At 41.6% G+C, this 22,511-nt stretch overlaps 1 protein-coding gene across 1 annotated transcript in view; it reads left to right on the forward strand.

Moving 5' to 3' along the window:
- The window catches only part of CLSTN2 (calsyntenin 2), a 746,211-nt gene that overhangs the window by 187,708 nt on the left and 535,992 nt on the right, over window positions 1-22,511 (forward strand). The gene's annotated exons all lie outside the window — the stretch shown is intronic.

The following is a 22,511-nucleotide window of genomic DNA, read 5'->3' on the forward strand; positions in this document are numbered from 1 at the left end:
TGAATATATATATATATATATATATATATATATATATATATATGATGATAATTCCTGATTTGAAGGGCTCCCAGGTTTTTGCCCATCTCAGCCACAATCAGAGTAGCTTTCTATGAGGACCACATATTTAGGGGGGATACTGTGTCACTACCACTTCACCTACTTTATACCCATTTCTTGCTCTCAGAGTTTTGAAAGTTAGAGACTCCAGCTATCTATAAAATAAAAAGTGATGGAATGTAGTTGTTAGCAAGAATGGGATGGAGGGTTGGGGGAATTTCTGGGGGTGCAGTGTTCAGTCTTCTTAAATCAAACAAAAGATGACTCAGTGTTTGGGTAGATGTTGACTTTGCATTTCTGGACTAGAGGGTAGACAGAGGGAATGAATGGACTTTAATCCCTCATTCTTTCAGATTAGCAGCCTAGCTACATAACTTTGGTGGCCATTGATGGATTTTTGCCATTTCTGTTTCACTGGCAGGAAATAGCACTCTCCTTTAGATTCTGACAGTAGATTAACTGGTCAGGGCCAGATTTGGTGATTTTTGTGAGTTGTAGTCTTTCCTATCTTCCTTCAGAGATGTGGCTGGTGGCTTTAAACTGCCAGCCTTCTGGTTAGCAGTCAAATGCCTTAGGCACTACTCTATGGGGCAAGCTACTTCTGTAGTGATACCGCCTCGGAAACCTAAGGAGGGGTCACTATGAGTCGGATCCAGCTAAGTGGCAGTGAATTGAGTCTTTCCTGTAAGTGCTGAGGGAGACTGAGTCCGCTGATGCTAAGTAGGGTCCACTTCAGGGACAGAATAAGACTCCGCTGGTGTGCAGCACTGTCTGCATTATTGCTGGCTCCTACAGCATCCCAGGCTGAGGAAAGAGAGCACCCAGGTAACCAGTGGCTGAGAAGGTGACAGAGCTCCTGCCCTTCATTCTCTCCCAAGGGCTGAAAGCTGGAATGGACAGGGGGCATGAAGAGGCCAGCATGACAAAAGGGAATGAACTCTTTGTTCAGGTGGTGGCAGGAGAGGGCTTTTCAGTGGTTCAACTTTGACGTTGTTCTACCTTTTTATGTCCGTGTTGGAGCCTTAATTAATCAAGTTCTTGCTGTAACCATTGATTTCAAGGACTTTTCTAAGCACTTAGAGCCCTGCAAATCCAAGGCCATCCAGGTGCTCATTCATTTACTCCCTTAGTCATGCTTCATGAGCTCCTGCTGTGTACCAAGTGCTGGGCATATGATGAACAAGACAGAAACTTCCCTGTTTTTCCAGGAAAATCTATTCTTCATTGCTCATTTACACTATCACCCTTATTTATTAAGAGCCGAATATGAATCACTATATCTGTGTAACAATCCTGGAAGGTTGCCCCCATTGTCCCTAAAACACAGAGGAGGAATTGAGGCTCAAGCAACTTGCTGTTTATATCAGTGGGAAGGCAGAGAGCCTGTTTGCCTGACTCTCAAGCCCTTGGCTCAACCTTCCTAAATTGACCGTTTCCCACATCCCACAAATGGTAAGAATATGTTTGCAAGAATGTGACTCTAAAGTCCGAAATACAGTGCTCAGCCTTAGGCAGCATTACCTGGCACATGCTGTACACTTGGGTGCTAAGAACTATCTGGAGGTATTACACACTTTTCGGCAGGTATTTGGCATCAATAAGGCAGTCAACTAACATGCTACAGACCCAGCAGGAAGGAGATGCTCAATTGCAATACAGACTCCTAAAGTCTGAGGGCAGTTTGGAGTTTCTCTTCTTGTTATCCTCATGGAAATCAGGCAACAGCTTGAGCTGAAGTCAGAGAGGCTGAAGGAAGCATCAACCTTTGTCTCTTTGGTTGGATAATTCATTGCAGTGAAGCCCCACAATAACCTGATCTTCAGAGGTGGTACGACTCCCTTGAGTGTTTTGTCTGGGGTAGGTGTTGGTAGCTCCTGTCTGTACAGTGAGTTTGCAGAAGGAGGGTCTTTACAGAAACCTGCAGAAGAGGCCTATTTATATCTAACTGTTGAGGTGGGATTTGGGGGCAGAGGGCAAGGTGGTAACAAGTACTTAGATTTCCATGGAGTCTAACTCAATATTTCCTCAGCTTCCTAGGAAGCTTCTAGTCTCCAATTCATAGTAACATTATTCTTCCATCCAGGTATGCAACCAGCAGTATTCAGAGAATCTGATCACTGCATTAACATGAACATAAGTTTTAAAAAGTTTTTGTTTTTTTGACTTGAGGTTAGGGTTGTTTGTCTCCTCCACAGGCAGAGCCAGACTCCTATGGAGGGTCAGCATGCTGGCATGGAAGGAGCTCTGGCTGGGTGTTAGGAGCATTGGGACAAGTCCTAGATCTCCCAATCAATAACAGTGTGGCTTTTGCAGGTCCTTTCTATCCCTGGCCTCAGCTTCCTTCTGTGATTCTTTAGATTAGTTGATTTTAAAGATTCTTTCAGCTCTGCTTTTTAAGATTCTTTCTAATATGATTAATTTGCAGTAATAAGTAATCAGTTCTCAATTATCTCTAACAAATAGGCAGGAGAGACCCCAAATCACTTAATATGTGGTAGATACTCTCTCTAATCTATCTTTGTCTCTATCTATACTTTGTTGCTGTTGCTATTAGCTCCTATCAAGTCAACTCCGACTCATGGCAACCTGATGTACAACAGAACAGAACATAATGTTGCCCTGTATCATCCTCACTATTGGTGTGTTCGAGTCCATTGTTGCAGCTTTTGTGCCAGTCCATCTCACAAAGGGTCTCCCAAGCCCTCGTTGGCCCTCTGCTTAAACAAACATGATGTCTTCCTTCACCAATCAGTCCTTCCTGATGGCATGTCAAAAGCAAGCATGTGGACAGTGTTCTGTTGAGGTCCGTAAGGTTTTCACTGGCTAATTTTGAACATTAAATCGCCAGACCTTTCTTCCTAGTTTTCCTTTGTCTGGAAGCTATACTGTAACTTGTCTCCTATGGGTAACCCTGCTGGTATTTGAAATAATAGTAACATAGCTTCCAGAATCATAGCAACAGGAAAGCCACTACAGTACAACAACATCTTACCTTCATTTATTAAAAGTCTAACATGTATCACTGTGTGTTTGTATAATGATTCTGTGAAGTTGCTGGCATTGTCTCTGATTCACAAAGGAGGAATTGAGGCTCAAGGAATTTGGTTGTTGGTGAGAGTGACCTCCATGAATCATGAAAATATGGGAAACAGTACAAGAAATGAAATTGTTTGGTCTTCAAAGGACATAGTGCTCATATATTAGGGGATTTAAGGTATTTTTTCAACTGTAATTTTGACTGTGCTTGACTAAATTCTCAGCATGCCTGCTGACTTTTGACCTTAAACCTGCTTAGATGTGATTTTCCAGGCATCATCTATATTAGACATCAGATGAAGAGACTGATGCCCAGGGATTAAGTAACCTGCCAAACACTGTGGATCTAATGAGGAGCCAGATTCAAATGCAGTTGCACAAAATGACTAAGACCATTCTCTGTCCCCCACTTCCCATGTGGCTGCACTCAATCAATAACGTGGACATTCCATTCCACAGGAATGCAGTAGAAGCTTGTGTATTCCCTCCCTGAATGAGCAGTCATTTCTATTTGGCTTTCTGATGTATTATGCTAATCATTTTTAGCAGAGATTTACCTTCTGGATTTGGTTTGGCTCAGTCCAGTGTTAAAATGAATTTGCAGACCTAGGGGAGCTGGTGACTAATGACAGAAAGGCAGCCATCAGTGTCCTGTGCAAGAATGGAAAATCAGTTTGGGATTAACATTCTTCATTTGCCACAGGTAATCCACAAAACAATTAATCTGCATACAGATAATTACAAGTTGATTCTGTTGTACTTCTTTGAAATTAGGACTGTGGTATATTTAGCAAGAAAGCTTATATGCTATGTTCTGAGAGCCATCCAATGTCACCCTGGCCCAGAGAAGCCCCTTAGCTATCTTGAAATTCCACCATTAATCTCTCATTTGCTTGTAATAATTAATTGTCCCATTTTAATGCTTTTAGGCCAAAGTATAAGTTCTGTAACATGACCTATAAGACCCTTTATTATCTGTATTCTGCCTGTAATTTCAGCATCATCTCTTACCATGCCTCCTACCTCCCAGTAGTTGTGACAAACTTGTATGTAGGAGGCCATATGTCTCTTTTCTCTGGACCTTGGCACATACAGTTCCTTGCACCTAGAATACTCATCTATACTGTAAGAGCTCTAACCTTGCTCACTCCTACATGTGCACCAAGCCTCAGCCCTCATGCTCTGGGAAGGCTGCCCTGCTGTCCTCTGTCTGGGCTCTGGGCTCCCACACAGCCCCCTTTATACTCTATTGTAATGATGCTCCCTCTACCATTAGATTATTAGGATGAGAACTCAATCTATGTTTCCACTATGTCCTGTGTCTTCACACAGCATGTGGTACATGGGAAGTGCTCAATGGACATTGATGAATGAATGAACTAATCATCAATCAAGATTAAACTTCAAATTCTGTATCTGAAAGAAATAGCCTGATAGCCATCACACTTTTTAATTCCTGAAGTAATATACAAATATATTCTTGTTATAAAAAAAAGAAAGGAAACACTGCAGATGAGACAGAACTCTCTTATCTCTATTTTCAGTCCCAAGCCTTCCCCCATATTTAGTTTGTGTGTGTATGTGTGCGTATGTCTTTGCATGTTTGCATTCATGTACCTACATAGTCTCCAAAGAAAATATGGTATATGGAAATACCTATCTACAACTTGATTTTCCAAATTTATAATATGTTGTTAATTGTGTTCTGTGTTAGCAATCATAGTACTAATTCATTCTTTTTAAAGATTGTCAAGATTTCAGAGTGCAGATGGGACAATTTACTCAGTTATTCCCCTATTGCCCATCAACATACAAGTATGAGGTACTCCTGGAATCTTGAAGACAGAGGGGCTTTGAAGATCATAGGAACTGATCTTCCCCTAGAGCCTGGCATTCCTCCAGTAACATCCCTAGTGGATGTCACCCACTCTTGCTTGGATACTTAATGAACAGGAAGTTGAGTACCAGAGCGAGAAGCCCTAGTTAGAACATTTGTTCTCAAACTAAAACAAGATCTGCCCCCTTTAACTCCCACCCTTCTTTCTTAGTGCTGTCCTCTGGATGCTCCACCACTAAATGTACCTCCTCCTCCTTTCCATGCCTGTCCTCCAAGTGTCTGTTGGGAAATGTCATGTCTCCCACCAACCATGCCTCTTAATCCTTTGCCAAATTCTTTGTGACTTCTTTTTTCCTAGACCTTGTTACTAGGGACACCCTTCTAAATGCATTTTTGTTTGGAAAATCTTAATAATGTCACCCTTAAAGCATATACCACACCAGATATTGTCTGGCTAGCCCTGAGCGCAGTGGAATTATCATCTCCTTCATTCTAACCACTATACTTCTATTAATGCCATCCATTATCTGCTTAGCTTCAAGAAAATAAGAGACAGAACTAGTATATTTTTGACTGAACTGTGAATGGGCATTGATCTGACCTTGGATGAGGGCTGTTGCCTTTGAACGCAGACCTGGGCAGGGGTAAGGGAGCAATGAGAGAATCCTGAACATCCCTGGAAAATGCCAAAATATATACAAGGACCAGAGTGTATAATGCCTCCATCTAACCATTTTGCTTGGATTGATCTGTGGAAAGATTTATTTCTAAAGAAGCTGGGACTGCTGCTCTGACAGTTGATTCTTATCAGAGTAAGGTGAGGGGCCTATCAATCTAGAGCAGCTGGATCTGCAGGTCCTGGCAGGGAGGCAACCCAAGAGCTGGCAAAGGTCAGGAGCGTGGTGCTGGGGAGTAAGCTGCTAGTGACCATGGGAGGTCCTCTCCTCTTTACTCAGTTCAGAAGGATGCCTGCTATAAGTTGTTCACATATTCTGAATCCTGATCTTGTGTCTTGGATTGCAGGACCCCTGGACGTGATCATAAAGAGGATGGAGTCTCACTTCGCTTCAGAGAGGTTCAGTGTACCTTTGTATATTGGCTTCAGGAAGATTTGGGCTCAAATCTAGCCCTGATATCTGTCAGTCAGAATATTTTGGTTGGAAGCAACAGATGCAGACCCTGTATGACTAATGCAGGAAATTTACTAGAAAGATATGAGGGCAGGGGTGCTAGGAGGCCCCATGTTGTTGTTAGTTGTTGTTAAGTGCCGTCGAGTCATTTCCGACTCATAGCGACCCCATGCACAGCAGAACGAAACACTGCCCAATCCCGTGCCAGCCCCACAATCCCTGCTATACTTGAGCCCATCATCGCAGCTACTGTGTCAATCCATCTCGTTGAAGGCCTCCCCCTCTTTCATCGACCCTCCACCCTTCCTAGCATGTCACCCTTCTCCAGGGAATGGTCCCTTCTGACAACATGACAAAAATAGGTGAGACAAAGTCTGGCCATTCTTGCTTCCAAGGAGCATTCTGGCTGCACTTCCTCCAGGACAGATCTGTTAGTTCTTTTAGCAGTCCACGGTACTTTCAGCATTCTTCACCAGCACCACAACTCAAAAACATCAACTCTTCTTCAGTCTTCCTTATTCATTGTCCAGCTCTCACATGCATACCAGGCAATTGGAAATATCATGGCTTGTGTCAGGCTCACCTTAGTCCTCAAGGAGATATCCTTGCTCCTCAGCACTTGAAACAGTTCCTTTGCAGTTGACTTTCCCAATGCTACACATCGTCTAATGTCTTGACTGCTGCTTCCGTTGGCATCGATTGTAGAACCAAGCAATGTGAATTCTTTGACAACCTCAATCTTCTCTCCATTTATTGTGATGCTGCTCATTGGTCCAGTTGTGAGGATTTTTGTTTTCTTTATATTGAGACATAATCCATGCTGCAGACTGTATTCTTCAACCTTCATCAGTAGGTGCCTTAAGTCATCCTCACTTTCAGCAAGCAAGGTTGTATCGTCTGCATATCTCAGGTTGTTAATGATTCTTCCTCCAATCCTGATACCACGTTTTTCTTCATATAGTCCAGCTTCTCGGATTATTTGCTCAGCATATAGATTGAATAAGTGTGGAGAAAGGATACAACCCTGACACACTCCCTTCTTGATTTTAAACCATGTAGTGTCCCCTTGTTGTGTTCGAATGACAGCCTCCTGGTCAAGGTACAGATTCCGCATGAGTACAATCAAGTGCTTAGGAATTCCCATTCTTCTCAATGTTATCCATAATTTGTCATGATCCACACAATCAAATGCCTTTGCATAGTCAATAAAACACAAGTAAACATCTTTCTGGTATTCTTTGCCTTGAGCCAAGATCCATCTGACAACAGCTATGATATCCCTTGTTCCACGTCCTCTTCTGAATCTGGCTTGAACCTCTGGAAGTTCTCTGTCAATATACTGCTGCAAATGTTTTTGAATTATTTTCAGCAAGATCTTACTTGTGTGCAATATTAATGATATTGTTCTATAATTTCCACATTCTGTGGGATCACCTTTCTTTGGAATGGGCACAAATATGGATCTCTTCCAGTCAGTTGGCCAGGTAGCTGTCTTCCAAATCTCTTGGCATAACTGAGTGTGTGCCTCCAATGGGACATCTGTTTGTTGAAATATCTCAATCGGTATGCCATCAATTGCCGGAGCCTTGTTCTTTGCCAGTTCTTTCATTGCAGCTTTGACTTCTTCCTTCATTACCATTGGTTCTAGATCATATGTCACTTCCTGAAATGGATGAAGATCGATCAGTTCTTTTTGGTAAGTGACTCTGTGTATTCCTGCCATCTTCTCTTGATGTTTCCTGCATCATTCAATATTTTGCCCATAGAATCTCTCAAGATTGCAACTCGAGGCTTCAATTTTTTCTTCAGTTCTTTCAGTTTGAGAAATGCTGAGCATGTTCTTCCCTTTTGGTTTTCAGACTCCAGGTCTTTGCACATTTCGTTATAGTGATTGGCTTTGTCTACTCGAGCTGCTCTTTGAAATCTTCTGTTCAGCCCTTTGACCTTTTCATTTCTTCCATTTGCTTTAGCTATTCTCTGCTCAAGGGCAAGGTTCAGAGTCTCTTCTGTCATCCACTTTGGTCTTCTCTTCTTTTCTTGTCTTTTTAGTGATCTCTTGCTTTCTTCATGGATAATGTTCTTGATGTCTTCCCATAATTCATCTGGCTTTCGGTCTTTGGTGTTCAATGCATTAAATCTATTCTTTAGATGATCTCTAAATTCAGGAGGGATATATTCAAGATCCTACTTTGGCTCTCTTGGACTTGTTTTCATTGTCTTTAACTTCAAGTTGAATTTGCATATGAGCAGTTGATGGTCTGTTCCACAATCAGCTCCTGGCCTGGTTTTGGCTGAAGATATTGAGCTTTTCCACCACCTCTTGCCACAGATGTAGTCAATCTGATTCCTGTGTGTTCCATGTGGTGAAGTCCACGTGTACAGCCTCCGTTTGTGTTGTTGAAAAAAGGTGTTTGCAATGAACAAGTCATTGGTCTTGCAAAATTCTACCATACGAGTTCCAGCATTATTTCTGTCACCAAGGCCCCATAGGAAGTTGAAAACCCAGGTTTAATTTCCATCCTTGTGCTAGCCATTCAAGATGCAATGATCTGGAGAGAAAGTTCAGTTGGCCTTGTACCTTTATTTATAGTTCTAATCTAAAATAAAGAGCAATCAGTGCTAGGCAGTTCAAATGCAATTTATCTGTCTTGGATAAAGTTATCCAAGCATCAATTTCTTTGTCTACAGAATAAGGATCAGTATGCCTATCTTAAAGCTGTTTATTAAGTACCTACACAGAGGTGATTGATATTCTTCAGCTTCAAAATACCCTATGGACTAGAGTCTTACCTGTATCATCTCAAAGCAACTTCTGCATAACACTACCTCATTTGTCTGACTTCTTTGTAGCACATCCTCTTTGCTCGTAGAGTTTGAATAAATACTCTCCTTTTAGTATCTTTAAGGACCACTTCCAGAGATGTTGGGAGAATTCCTACCTCAAGTGATTGTTCATGTGGCAGGCAGCACTGAGAATGGAAAGAGTGCAGCATAGAGAAAGAAATTCAATAACTGCATAATTTAATGAAAACAATCTTTCTTTAACTGTCTGAGGCCTTATCTGTTTTCTTACACTTTAGGAAAGCACAGGCACCATATATTTTTGAAGTCTTTATACAACGTAATAAATTTAGACTATTTATTATATGTGCATTAATCAGAATGTATCAAATTTTTATCAAGCTGCCAAAATATCTAACACTTACTGATTGTGCATTATGATGTAAATCTAGGGCAAGGGGATGAATATTTTATTAATTGCACTTAGTCCTTGCAAAGACAAAACTGGATTCTCTGATAGAAACAGAAGGTGGGATGCTGTCTTTTTCCCCTTCACTCTTAAGTATGGCTGGTAGGTGTGATAATCAGAAAAAGATGTCTGTTGCTTTGCTCTACTTCTCCCTTCTCCCTCCCTCTTTTTCCTGTCCTTTGTCCTTACCCTTCTCCTTCTGTTCATCTCTCTTCCACCATTCACTTTCTTTCCTTTTTTCTTGGGTCTCTTCATTCTCTCTCTCCTTCTCCTTTATTTTTCCCTTCTTTTGCTTTGTTTGACAATATCAAACTGTCCCTGTGCCTGAAGACCCACCATCACAGGATGGTGGAATAAAAACAGTGTCCTTGGTAAATGGTACTGTATTTTCCCACAAATAACACACCCATGGAAAAAACGTGACCACCTATGTAACACACAAATGATGAAATTAAGTAAAACAATTCTGGCATACCGTGTCCATGTGTATACCATGTATATCTTGTGACATTTCCAGAAGTGAGATTTGGCCTCATTCTCCTATCCTCACATATTACCAGTAGATCATATCATTCTGTTCATTTTCTGTCGTTCTGTTCAGTTTCTTTAAACTTCTGCTTTTGTGTATAAAAATAGTCTGAAAATGTTACTTTTGATTGTAATAGTGTAATACAGGTGTAAGCCATAATCAAGAAGTCACGGACCAAGTTTGGTAGTCTCCGGGTAATTAGAAAATAAGCAACTGAAGTTGTGTGCTTCTTTCTGTAAATTTAAGTTGATAATTATAGTGCCTTAGCTCAACCAAACCCAAACCAAACTCATTGCCATCAAGTTGATTCTGATTCAGAGTGACTCCCATTGGATTTCCGACATGGTAAATCTTTACAGAAGTAGATTTCCCAGACTTCTTTTGGTGGAATTGCTGGTGGGTTTGAACTGCCAACCTTCTGGTTAGCAGGCACTGCACCACGAGAACTCCTTATTAGCTCAACAGTTAAATGGAATAACCTTATGAAATCATCTTAAATGAAATCATTAGATCATGTTAATGTGCTTATTTTGTAGTTTAATTGTGTCATCTAGTGTCAGTTGAAGTCAGCAACATGGAAAAAAAGTCACTGGCATAGTGTACTTATGAAAATAATGCATGTGCACAGTGGGGTGGCAAAAAACAGAACATGCATGTTATTTGTGAAAAATATGGTAAAGAGCACATAGAAAAAGAAGAAGTGAATTTGTTATCAGTCATGCAGTCTTTAACTCTTGCAGTGTATCCTTCCTTTCTACCATGACAGTTGTCAATATGCAAGAGGCATCCAACATTTTAGAAAAAGAAACATCAGGTGTAGAACTGGGAAAGAATGGGAATCTCTGCTTGGCTTTTAATTAGTTGTATAACCTTGGGAAAATACGAGACTCATTTTTCACTTAAGCGTTTAGCACCATGCTTGACATATAGTAAACATTGAGTATGTTGAGAGAATAAGTAGAGCATAGTGATAATTTTGGGCAAGTAACTTAACTTCTCTGTACCAGTTTTCTCATCCATAAAATCAAGATCTACTGTTCATCTGTCAGTTTGTTGTACTGTGGTGACTTTTTTGCTGCTATGAACCTGGAAACTATGCCACCGATATTTCAAATACCAGCAGGGCCACTCATGTGTACAGATTTCACCAGAGCTTCCAGACCAAGGCAGACTAGAAAGAAGGATGTGGCCAGATCCACTTCTGGGAGTGGGGGGTTGCAGGAAGACCACTGGAAACCTTACGAATAATAGGGAAACATTGTCTGATAAAGTGCCAGAAGATGAGCCCTTAAGGTTGGAAGGCATACAAAATATGATTGAGGAAGAGCTCGTGCCTCAGAGTAGAGTCAAGTTTAGTGAGATGGATGGAGTAAAGTTTTCTGGACATTCCTTTGCTGACATGGCATGACTCAAAATGACAAACAACTGCAAGCATACATTAATAATGAGAACATGGAATGTATGGAGTATGAATCTGGGAAAATTGGAAGGTATCAAAAATGAATGAAATGCATAAAAATCAATATCCTAGATATTAGCTGAAATAGACTGGTATTGGCCACTTTGAATTAGACAATCATGTCGTCTGTTATGCTGGCAATGACAAAGAGGAATGGCATCACATTCATCATCAAAAAGAACATTTGAAGATCTGTCCTGAAGCACAGCGCTATCAGTGATAGAATAATATTCATATGACTACAAAAAAGACCACGTAATACTACCATTACTCAAATTTATGCACCAACTTCGAAAACCAAAGATGAAGAAATGAAATATTTGTATCAACTTCTGAAGTCTGAAATTGACCAAACATGTAATCAAGCTGTGTTGATAATTACTGGTGATTGAAATGTGAAAGTTGAAAACAAAGAGGAAGCATCAGTAGTTGGAAAATAAGGCTTTGGCGATAGAAATGATGGTGGAGATTTCATGATAGACTTTTGCATGACCAATGAATTATTCATTGCAAATATCTTTTTTTAAACAACATAAACAGCGACTGTACACATGGACCTCACTAGATGAAATACACAGGAATCACACTGACTGCATCTGTGAAAGACATGATGGAAAAACTCAGTATCATCCATCAGAACAAGGCCAGGGGATCAGATCATTAATTGCGCATATGCAAGTTCAAGTTGAAACTGAAGAAAATTAAAACAATTTCATGAGAGCCAAAATACGACCTTGAGTACATCTCACCTAAATTTAAAGACCATCTGAAGAATAGATTTCATGCATTGAACACCAGTTCAGAAGGCAGGTGGTATAAAAGGATGCCAGGATCATCTGGGTCTCCTCCAAGAATCACCCACTTTGGTGCTGTAATTCCTGATTCCTTAAATACTAGAGGTGGCTCTCCTGGTCCTTCATTTCCTCTGCTGCCCTAAAGACCTTGTATCCTTTAGTTCCCTTTATTAAATCCAATTCTGCTTGAAATACCTAGAGTGTGTTTCATTTCCCTGACCAAACCCAGACTGATATACCCACTTTCTATTAGATAACACACATTGAGTGCTTACTATATGCCAAGAATTTTTTTTAAGCATTTTGTGTGAATTAACTAATTTAACCCTTACAACAATTCAGTTTAAAAAGTGGCACAATTAGCTTTATGTTGTAGATGAGAAAACAGTATGAAAGGTTAAGTTCCTTGCCCCAAATTACCACTGTGGTCTACTGACTCTCAATGTATTGAATATTTACTATGTACCAAGCATGGTATGAAATGCTTATATGAAACATGAGTCTCAGATTCTCCTAAGGTTACACAACTAGTTAAGAGCTGATCAGGGATTCCCATTCCTTCTCAGTTCCACACCCAATGTTTCCTTCTCTAAAACCGGCAACTGAAGATCAGACAAATTACGGGATGACATCAAGAACATCATACATGAAGAAAGCAAAAAGTCATTACAAAGACAGGAAAAGAAGAGAAGACTAAAATGAATGTAAGATGAGACTCTGAAACTTGCTCTTGAAAGGAGAGTAGCTAAAGCACGTGGAATAAATGATGACGTAAAGGAGCTGAACACAAGATTTCAAAGGGCAGCTCAAGATGACAAAGTAAAGTATTATAATGAAATGTGCAAAGACCTGGAGATGGAAAATCAAAGGAGAAGAACAGTCTCAGTATTTCTCAAGCTGAAAGAACTTAAGAAAAACTTAAAGCCTTGAGTTGTTGCAATACTGATGGATTCTATAGGCAAAATACTGAATGATGCAGGACATATTAAACAAAGATGGAAGGAATACACAGTCACTGTACCAAAAAACATTAATCAACGTTCAACAATTTCAGGAGGGAGCATGTAATCAAGAACTGACGATACTAAAGGAAGAAGTCCAAATCTATCTTGAAAGATGTGCAGCTGGAGTTTTCTTTAGAAGTGAAAATAGCTTTGGTCATGTTGTCAGAAGGGACCAATCCCTGGAGAAGGATATCATAGTTGGTGAAGTAGAGAGTCACAGAAAAAGGGGAAGATTCTTAATGAAATGGATTGACATAGTGGTTGCAATGATGGGCTCAAGCATAGCAAGAATTGTGAGAATAGTGGGAAAATAAGAGGGTGGTGAAAGGAAGTTCCACAGAGAGTTTGATACATTAAATAATTTACTGTTTTCCTATGTCTGTTATAAATGCTCCATCTGTTTTAACTCAATTAACTCTTATAAACATGAGTGTGGTAAGAACTATCATCATATACGTTTTACAAATGAGAAAAGCCTGCTTCGGAGAAGTAACTTGCTCAGGGTCACACTGCTGGTAAATGGTCAAGCCAGGATTTGAACCCCAAAAGTGTAACTCCAGGGTGCAGTTTCTAAACTGTCACATCCTGGTGAAGGGCTGGAATGTTCAAACTATTGTCTGCTGGCTTTACGCTGTCCCTGGGAGCTGGCTATAGCAGAGGGTCTGTTACATCTGCCAGACTGGTGTTTACATCTTCAGAGCAAAGATGATTTTAAGAAACACAGATTCTTATTTCACTCTCCTAGAAGTGATTCTGTGCCAAGGTCAGAAAGAATTTGACAAGGTAACTAAGCAACTCTGCCCTAGAATGGCCCATCCACTGAGCTGTAATCTGCTCTGGAGTCCTGGCTTTTCTTGGTAGAATCCATCTTCATTCTGCCCACAGTGGCATCTCATCCGTGGTTCTCTGAAATCCATGTAAAACTGATTATCATTTAACAGTCAGCATCCCCCCCCCCAAAAAAAAAAAAAAAAAGATATATATTTTTTAATGTCTTACACATGACAAAAATAGGAAACAAGAAAGGGCATTAAGCAAAATAATCCTGGCCCTATAATATGACTATGATATTCTCAGCACAGTTTCAAGAACTGGGAGAAATAAAAATTATTGATATCTCTAGTGAGGGTTGTGGCCCTAGGGTTTGAAGCACATATGGCACAGTTTCTCTCATATCTTTCCCTCACCTTGGGTTTTCTCCCAGTCAGCTGCTTCCAGACAGAAAGAGGCAGATATGGCATCAAAAGTCAGAGTATAGTTATTGGGGAAGATAATGAAACTATTCAAGAAATGTCAAGTGCAGAGGAAGCTTGGAAATTATGGCTTTAAATTTTTAAAGTTCTCTAAAGCAGAAAGGAGGGGAAAACCAAGCCACACTCTGCTTCCACCCAGAAGCACATTAGCAACCCTGGAATGAACCAGATCCTCCCCCAAACCTTAATTTGATGACTCAGCAGACAGAGACTGGTCCATTTTCTATCCCCAAGAGAAGATGCCTGGGAATAGGACCCTGCGGTCATTTTCCAGAAACCCATTAAGGAAAACTAAATAAACGTTGATAAGAAAGCATAAATTATTATTAAAACAAAACAAAATTTGTCAAGGTCGCAGCAGCAGAATTGCCCAATTCTTCCCCAAAGCGCTGCTGCTATTAGGTGAGAGAGTTCCACAACAAAACTCTCCTGAGTCACTGCATTTGTTACTATTTTGCTTGTATTAATCTGCAAACTGTGGGCAAAGATATAACCCCCAGTCATCCACTTAATTACAAAGCTTATCTGATGCTCCCAAGGCAACCAAGGCACTAATAAACCTTTGCTCATTTGTTTTCCCTTATTCCTTGGGTTGGAAAGATCCATCCAGGGACCAGACAGTAAATGAAAATGAGTGAGACAGCATGGTGTAGATGAAAGGGCTGGTGAGGTTGTGGTGAACTGGGGAGGATCTGCTCTCTCTGAAAGAAGTTGTTACTTAGTTGCCATTAAGTCAATTTCAACTCATGGTGACCTCACATGTGCAGAATAGAAATGCTCCATAGGGTTTCTAAGGCTATGATCTTTCCAAAGCAGAACTGTCTTCAAGGCGCTTCTGGGTGAGTTCCAGCTGCCAACCTTTTGGCTGATGGTTGAGCACTTGACCATCTGTGCCCCCCAGGGGCTCCTCACTAGAAGAAGATCCCAGCCAGTTGTTGCCTTGTTGGAATGTTAGCCCCATATTGCTAGATATTCTGATTGTCCAGTGGAACCTGAGATGATACATAAAAACCTCCCTGGTTTTCAAATATTAGCAGCCATGTAGTTAATTTCATGCTTTCTTTTTTTTAAACATTGTGTAGGTCAAGCAAGCATGTATGTGGGCCAGTGTTATCCCACAGGAACTTTCTCGCCAGGAATCTTTCAAAGCAGATGGAAGTTTTATAAAAAGCAGATGAAACTTGGAGTAAAGATATTGTGCAGGGTAAGAGCTATTGAGGGAAAGGATGGCTTGAGTCTGCTGTTAAAAACAGGGTGTGTGGAGTGCCTAGGAAATGAAGATATTAGACAGCCTTCATAAACATGGTCATGTGAGGCAGGGTGAAATGCACAACTATTTGAACCATCTCAGTGAACAATATGACATGCTTACAGGTGGCACTGTGGAAACTGAAGGGAGTCCAACATAGGTGTAGCAGAAAACCCCAGTTGGCAGTGTTTGATTCATATACAAGATTATAATAAGTAGTACTTGGGCCTGGTTTTGTCACTTATTTTAATAATTAGGAATTTATTTCACTATGTTGTTGCTAGGTGCTGTCAAGTCAGTTCTAACTCATAGCAACTTTGTGTACTGCCCAGTCCTGTGCCATCCTCACAGACATTGCTATGTTTGAGCCCATTGTTGCAGCCACTGTGTCAGTCTGTCTTGTTGAGGGTTGAGGGTCTGTCTTCCTCTTTTTCCCAGACCTCTATGAAACATGATGTCCTTCTCCAGGGCCCAGTATCTCCTGAGAACATGTCCAAAGTATGTGAGATGAAGTCTCACCATCCTCACTTCTAAGGAGCGTTCTGGCTGGAAGTCTTCCCAGACATATTCGTTCTTCTGAAAATCCATGATACATTTAATATTCTTCACCAATACCAGAATTTGAAGGCATCAATTCTTCTTGTTTTCCTTATTATCCAGCTTTCACACATATATAAGGCAATTGAAAACAGCATGGCTTGGGTCATGTGCATCTTAGTCTTCAAAGTAACATCTTTGTGCCTTTTTTTTTTTTTAATTAACTTTAAAGAGCTCTTTTCTAGTGGGTTTGCCCAATGCAAATCCCATTTGATTTCTTGGCTGCTGCTTCCATGGGCATTGATGGTGGATCCAAGTAAAATGAAATCCTTGACTACTTCAGTCTTTCTCTGTTTATAATGATGTTGCATATTGGTCCAGTTGTGAGGGTTTTTGTTGATGTTGAGGTGTAATCCATACTGAAAGCTATAGTCTTTGATCCTCTTAATTCCAACCGTGCTATGGCCCATTTGTGTAGCACTACAGTAATTGTCAAACATGATCAGCATGTCTGATGGGCAACATGCTTCCATGCATTTGTGTCTAAAGAGTGGGGCTCACAGCCTTTCAGTAGAGTGTGGATGAGGGCAGAGAAGGCCTGGCTGAGAAATTTAGAGTTTCTCATCTCATCAAAGACCTTCTCTGGCCTGCCTTCCCGGAGAGCACACAGGGGACCTCTGGGTTCACACATTAGTTGCACGTGAGTGAGTTTTAATTAAAGCCCAGGGCCTTAAAAGCTCCAGATTTCCCGCAGGTAACCTTTCAAACCACAGTTCCTTAATTCAGAGAATTCAGAAGCTCCTTAAGAAAACAACAAGGTGGCTTTTTATCTTGGAATGATCTTGTTTCCAGTGTTCTTTTTCTCAGAGTATTCTTTATTGTTGTATTGATGCTGCTTGTCATTTGAAGCTGAGCTCTGTCTTGGTGCCCAAGGGTTATAAGGCCAGTTACAAGGCTTGTGGTTTCACAATCAAGCTGCAGCACGCAGCCCTTCTAGACAACTCGGTGGATTTAGCTCTGGCGTTGGGGTGCAACAGCAGGACCTCCTGCACATTGGTGAAGTGAGTTTCTGAAAAGATACTCGCTTGTTCCTGATTGACGTCAGCACCTCCCTGCGGATGTACCAGTGCCCTGTCAGGCAGTGTGGCATAGAAATGTCTCTAAAAGACGTCATTGTCACTGTCAAATTTACCGCTTTCCTATAACTGTCTGTGTGCCCAGCACTGTTTTGAGTGCTTTGGCCGTATTACCTCACTGGACATTACTTGTCTACCACAGGAGAGATACAGACTGGTATTGCCTTATCATTTTATAGATGAGAGAATAGAAAAAGAGAAGGGTTAGGTTATGTTATAAATACCAGTAAGTGGTGGAGCATGCCTTCAAACCCAGGTAGTCCAGCTCCAGACACTGTGCTATGAACCTCTATGCTGTCTTGCCTCTCCTGGTTTCTCTGCAGCCAAGGAAACAAGATCTAGATTAAACCAATCAAGTGCACCAGTCCAGCTTTCAGCATCAGCACAAGTGCACATTGTGCTGTCAACTGTTACTGAGGCCTGCAGTCTTTTCTGCCCCACAGCACCCCTTTGTGGGTGTCCCCCTCCTTCCAAGTGCCATCTCAGGATGCTCATGCTGGGTGTCACTATTGCATGTTTGGTCAGTAGCTTGTAATTGGCAAAGGTAGGAGTATAAGTTCCCTAAAAGAATGGAATTTTAGGGCATTATCAGGTCCACCATGTGCAGTGTGGTCTAACTTCCTCCCACCTGAGCCCTTTGGTTGGTTAATTTACACACAGCTTCCACTTACAGCCTTAAATTGGTGTAGATGTCTTAGTCTTGGAACCAGACCTCCTTACCTTGGCAGCTTATCAAGCACCCCTCCCATAAGCCATGGAGAATATTCTAGGTGCATTCAGAAGCCGTTCACTAAGAGTCATTTCTATTTGATTCAGTGCCTGCAGTGTGACCTATCCCATGCTGAGGATACATGAACAGAACTTAGATAAAGAAGATGACAAGACCCAATATCATTTTGTGCTAAATTGTTATGGACACAAGGTAGTTTCCACCCGGAGAAGGAAAAGGACGTGAAGCTTCCGCATGCCTCTGCATGCTTGGGACTGTGCGCCCAGGACTTTCATCCACAGTGTGTCATTGGATCCTTGCAACCAACTGGTGGGTTAAATATTATGTGCATTTAGTAGAGGTGGCCACAGGAGCCCAGGAAGACAGAAGTCAATGTTGGCACTAGCTCTGAGACTTCCAAGTCCAGCTTCCTCTGGGTATGAGTTTGGGACTGGCAGAGACAAGTCTGAGAGCAGATGGAGAGTAGGGCACAGATACGAAGTTAGCTAGGTCAAGATGGATGCTAGTCCAGCCCCTGAATCTGACTTAAATGCACAACCAGTGAAAGCAGAAAGTTGTGACCAAGACTTATTCTTTGTATCTCCATGATGTTGGGCCTTTATGGTTGCTTGAGAAAAATGTATTTTATGTCACTGAATGAATAGATCAATAATATCATTTGAGGATTCCTGTGGGCCAGAAAGGAGCCCTGGTGGCATAGTGGTTAAAACATTTGGCTGCTAATCAAAAGATCAGTGGTTGAAACCCACCAGCCCATTTCATGGGAGAGAAATGAGGCAGTCCGGTTTTGTATAGGTTTACAGCCTTGGGAACCCTAGGGTGCAGTTCTACTCTGTCTTATAGGGTTGCTATGAGTTGGAGGAAATGAGATAGACCATAAATGTAATGGGAATTCAGAGAGAAAGTAAATTTAAACTCACAACTTCTGTTCTCAAATTGTTACCTTTGCCTTTAATTATCAATTATTACTTAAACTCCTCAGAGTGTCTGTAGCTAAGAATAAAATACTACATCAGAATACAGGGTAAGTGCTGGGACTTGAAGAATTTGAGGAGGCCAGGCCAGATTTTAGAGTTTTCTGCTGTAAACATTTAAAGAGAAACAAAAATTATGGAAGAGTTAATATATAAGGAGTTTTCTGGGTGATGCACACAGTTAAGCACTGAGCTACTAATGAAAAGTTGGTGGTTTGAATCCATTCAGAGGTGCCTCAGAGGTGAGGCCCAGTGATTGGTTTCTGAAAGAGCACAGCCATTGAAAACCCCAGTGGAGCACAGCTCTCCTCTGATACATGTGGAGCCGCCATGACTTGGAATTGATTCATTGACAGTGGGTTCGGTCTGGGGGGGTCTCATTCCAATTCCAGTAGTGTCCACTGAGGAGATGGCACTGCACATCCAAGACACCACCAGGAAGGGAGATATGTCCTTCAGATTCCTGATGATTAACTGTGCTGAAGACTGGTTGGTGTCGGTGGTAAGACCAGGGGAAGGCTAGCAGGGTGACTGGCTGTGCCAAGACCTCTGCCAGCACTGCAGCCCCAGAAACTTGAATTCATCAGTGTCCCGGAGTTGATCCAACACACTAAGGCAGCCTCCTGTTACCAAAACACATTGAGACTGGTGGGAAAAACCACAAGGTTGGTGAGACATAATCGTGTGGAAAACAAGCATTGTCAGACTGACCAGTGAATTTTCTCCTTGTAAAGAGTCAAACTATAACTAGACAGTTGTGGATCTGACACCAGGGTCAGGGAGAAAAATTCAGACAACCCCCAATTTTTACATTTTTACTCACTTTGAAATCCCAGTGTGTCTGTCTTTACTCCAAGGGAAGATTATCCACAAGAGGCCACCAGGGCATGCCCTGGGAGGGACCACCCTCTTTCCTGGTGGTTTCTTGGGTGGGCAGTGCCATCTCTTTAGGCTGGCCCATTTTTTTAAAAAAAAATCATTTCTTTATTTTTATTTCTTTTTCTTTTTCTTTTTTGCAGTGTTCCCTCCCCACTCATCCCCTCCCACCCACCCCTGATAACCAACAAAGAAAGTTTCCTTTCATATATAATCTTTCCTTGACATTTTACAATAATGAACTAATACGATATTTGTCCTTCTGTGACTGACTTATTTCACTCAGCATAATGTCCTCCAAGTTCATCCACAGTATGCAGTGTTTTGCAGAGTCTATATTATTCTTTAGTGTGTGTGTATGTACCATAGTTTGGTTATCCATTCCTCAGTTGATGGACACCTAGGTTGTTTCCATCTTTTGGCTATTGTAAATAGTGCTGTGATGAACGTGGGTGTGCTTCTATCTGTTCTTGTCCTAGCTCTCACTTCTTTAGGATATATACCTAGTAATGGAATAGCTGGATCGAATGCTGTTTTCTAATTCCAACTTTTAAAGCAGTCCTTGCCCATTTCTTTTAAAAGCAAAAGTTTGGCCAACTTTGTGATTCTAGCTCAGGAAACATTGCATTGTTAAAATGCCTTTTGCAATAATCTTTCACAACATAATTGCTATTATTGAATTATACATGTGAAAAGTGTGTTATCTATATTCTTACAACAATATTTAAAAATAACTTTTGTATCTCTATTATCTTAACAGATGTGTTGCCTTAAGTAATGTCATGCTCAGAATTTTAGTATCTTTTTGCCTCTTCTGTGTAAAACATGGCTGTGTGATAGATTCCCCATGGCCACCACAGGCATGGCTGGAGAAGGCCCTCAGGACCCCCCTGTATTCCTAAACCCCAGAGCCATCCTTCACATTTCAGGTGGCAGGGAGGGAAGGATGGAGTATCCCAAGGTGCAGAGCAGCTATAGTGGCTCATAGCCTGAGGCTAGGGTGGGAGACCTTTCTCTGTAGAGCCCCTAGTGAGTACAGCAGGCGCGATAAACACGTGTGAAAGCTCAAGCTGGAATTCCAAGTCTAAATATTCTTTCCCCAAAAGATGTCTGGACCAAAAGCCATACCTCGCAGTATCGCATTGCCATTGAGTCAGTTCTACCTCCTGGTGACCCTATTGGACAGAGTTGGACTGCCCCATAGAGTTTCCAAGGCTGCAATCTTTACTGAAGCAGACTGATACATCTTTTTGCCATGAAAAGTCTGGTGGGTTTGAACTACTGACCTTTCAGTTAGCGGTCAAGCACTTAAGCACTGTGCCACCAGGGCTTCTATCCCTTAGTATGTTGTTGTTGTTATTTGTCATCGAGTCGGACCCTTCTTGGGTTTCCGAGGCAGTATCACTATGGAAGTAGGATTGCCCAACCTTCCTTCCGAGGAGTGGCTGGGTGGGTTTGAACCACCAGCCTTCTGGTTAGCAGTCAAGTGCCTTGGGCACTATGCTACCAGAGGTCCCTCCCTTAGTATAGAGATAGTAAAAACAAAACCTTCATAATTCCATATACCTGGATCCAAATCCCCGCTCCTGTGCTTAACATGGGTGTCATTATATAGATTGCTGCTTTCCCTACTTCTCATTTTCTTACTTACAATATAGAATTGTAACATCAACTTCAGAAGGTAGAGAGTAAATGGCATGCTGTACGCAAAATCTGGAGTGCAGTGCTGGAAAAGGGGCTCTTCTTGTGGTTATTGTGACCACAAGGACAGCTTTTGGTGTCTCCATGGACACCCCCCCTACTTTCTCCTCAGCCCTTGAGAAAGCAACAGCTGTATGTCTTAAATGATAGGAGTATGCTCAGGAAGGGATGATAAATTGTGGGGTGCACACTGAGTACCATTACCATAAGAAGGTCCCAGGAGAGATACCTACTTTTCCTGTTACCCTTCTGCCCTCTCGTTACCACAGATGTTGTCCCAAGGGCCCTAGGCCTTCCTAGGCAGAGGGACTAATCAGTGGTCTTGGACAGGGCAGGGATTGGTCACTTCAGGCTTCTGCTGCATAAATTACCATGTCTTAGCAGCATTTTCATGTAGCTTTGGGGAGCAGATATTTAGGGGTGAGCCCATCCTTTCCATTCCAGCTAACTTTAGAGCAGCTGTGACAACCAAGCCCTGTTTAATGCCTTTGTGGACTGAGGGAAAATGCTCTTTCATGGAGCATGAAGAATCCCATAGAGACTATCTCCCAGAGTTTCAGAACTGGAATCACTGGCCTGGTAAAGAGGGTTCAGACACTATCCTCCAGTGGCCTCAGGCGGGGGGTGGAGGAATCCAGTCCACCAATTTGTGAAGTGTAGAGCAGAGTGCCTGGCACATCTGAGTGCTCCATCACTGGTTGCGATCATTGTGGCTCTCTGGGAACCCCTGGTTGTTTAGAGCCTGGTAGGGGGCATACACAGTAGGCATTTAATAAATGTTTACCACTAAGCCCTCACTCAACTACCAGCAAGCCTGTGATTCAGAACCTAAAAAGAGAAAGTACTTCTTGACTCACGTTTTGCCTTACCCTCATGTTGGTGCATTACAGCATCAAAGCTGTGCACATGACTTAAACGAGAATCTCTGGTACAGGGGACAAACAGTTAGGCATACT

Source organism: Orycteropus afer, unplaced genomic scaffold (genome assembly GCF_000298275.1).
Source record: "Orycteropus afer afer isolate SDZICR_OR568_19922 unplaced genomic scaffold, OryAfe1.0 scaffold00188, whole genome shotgun sequence".
Taxonomy (NCBI): domain Eukaryota; kingdom Metazoa; phylum Chordata; class Mammalia; order Tubulidentata; family Orycteropodidae; genus Orycteropus; species Orycteropus afer.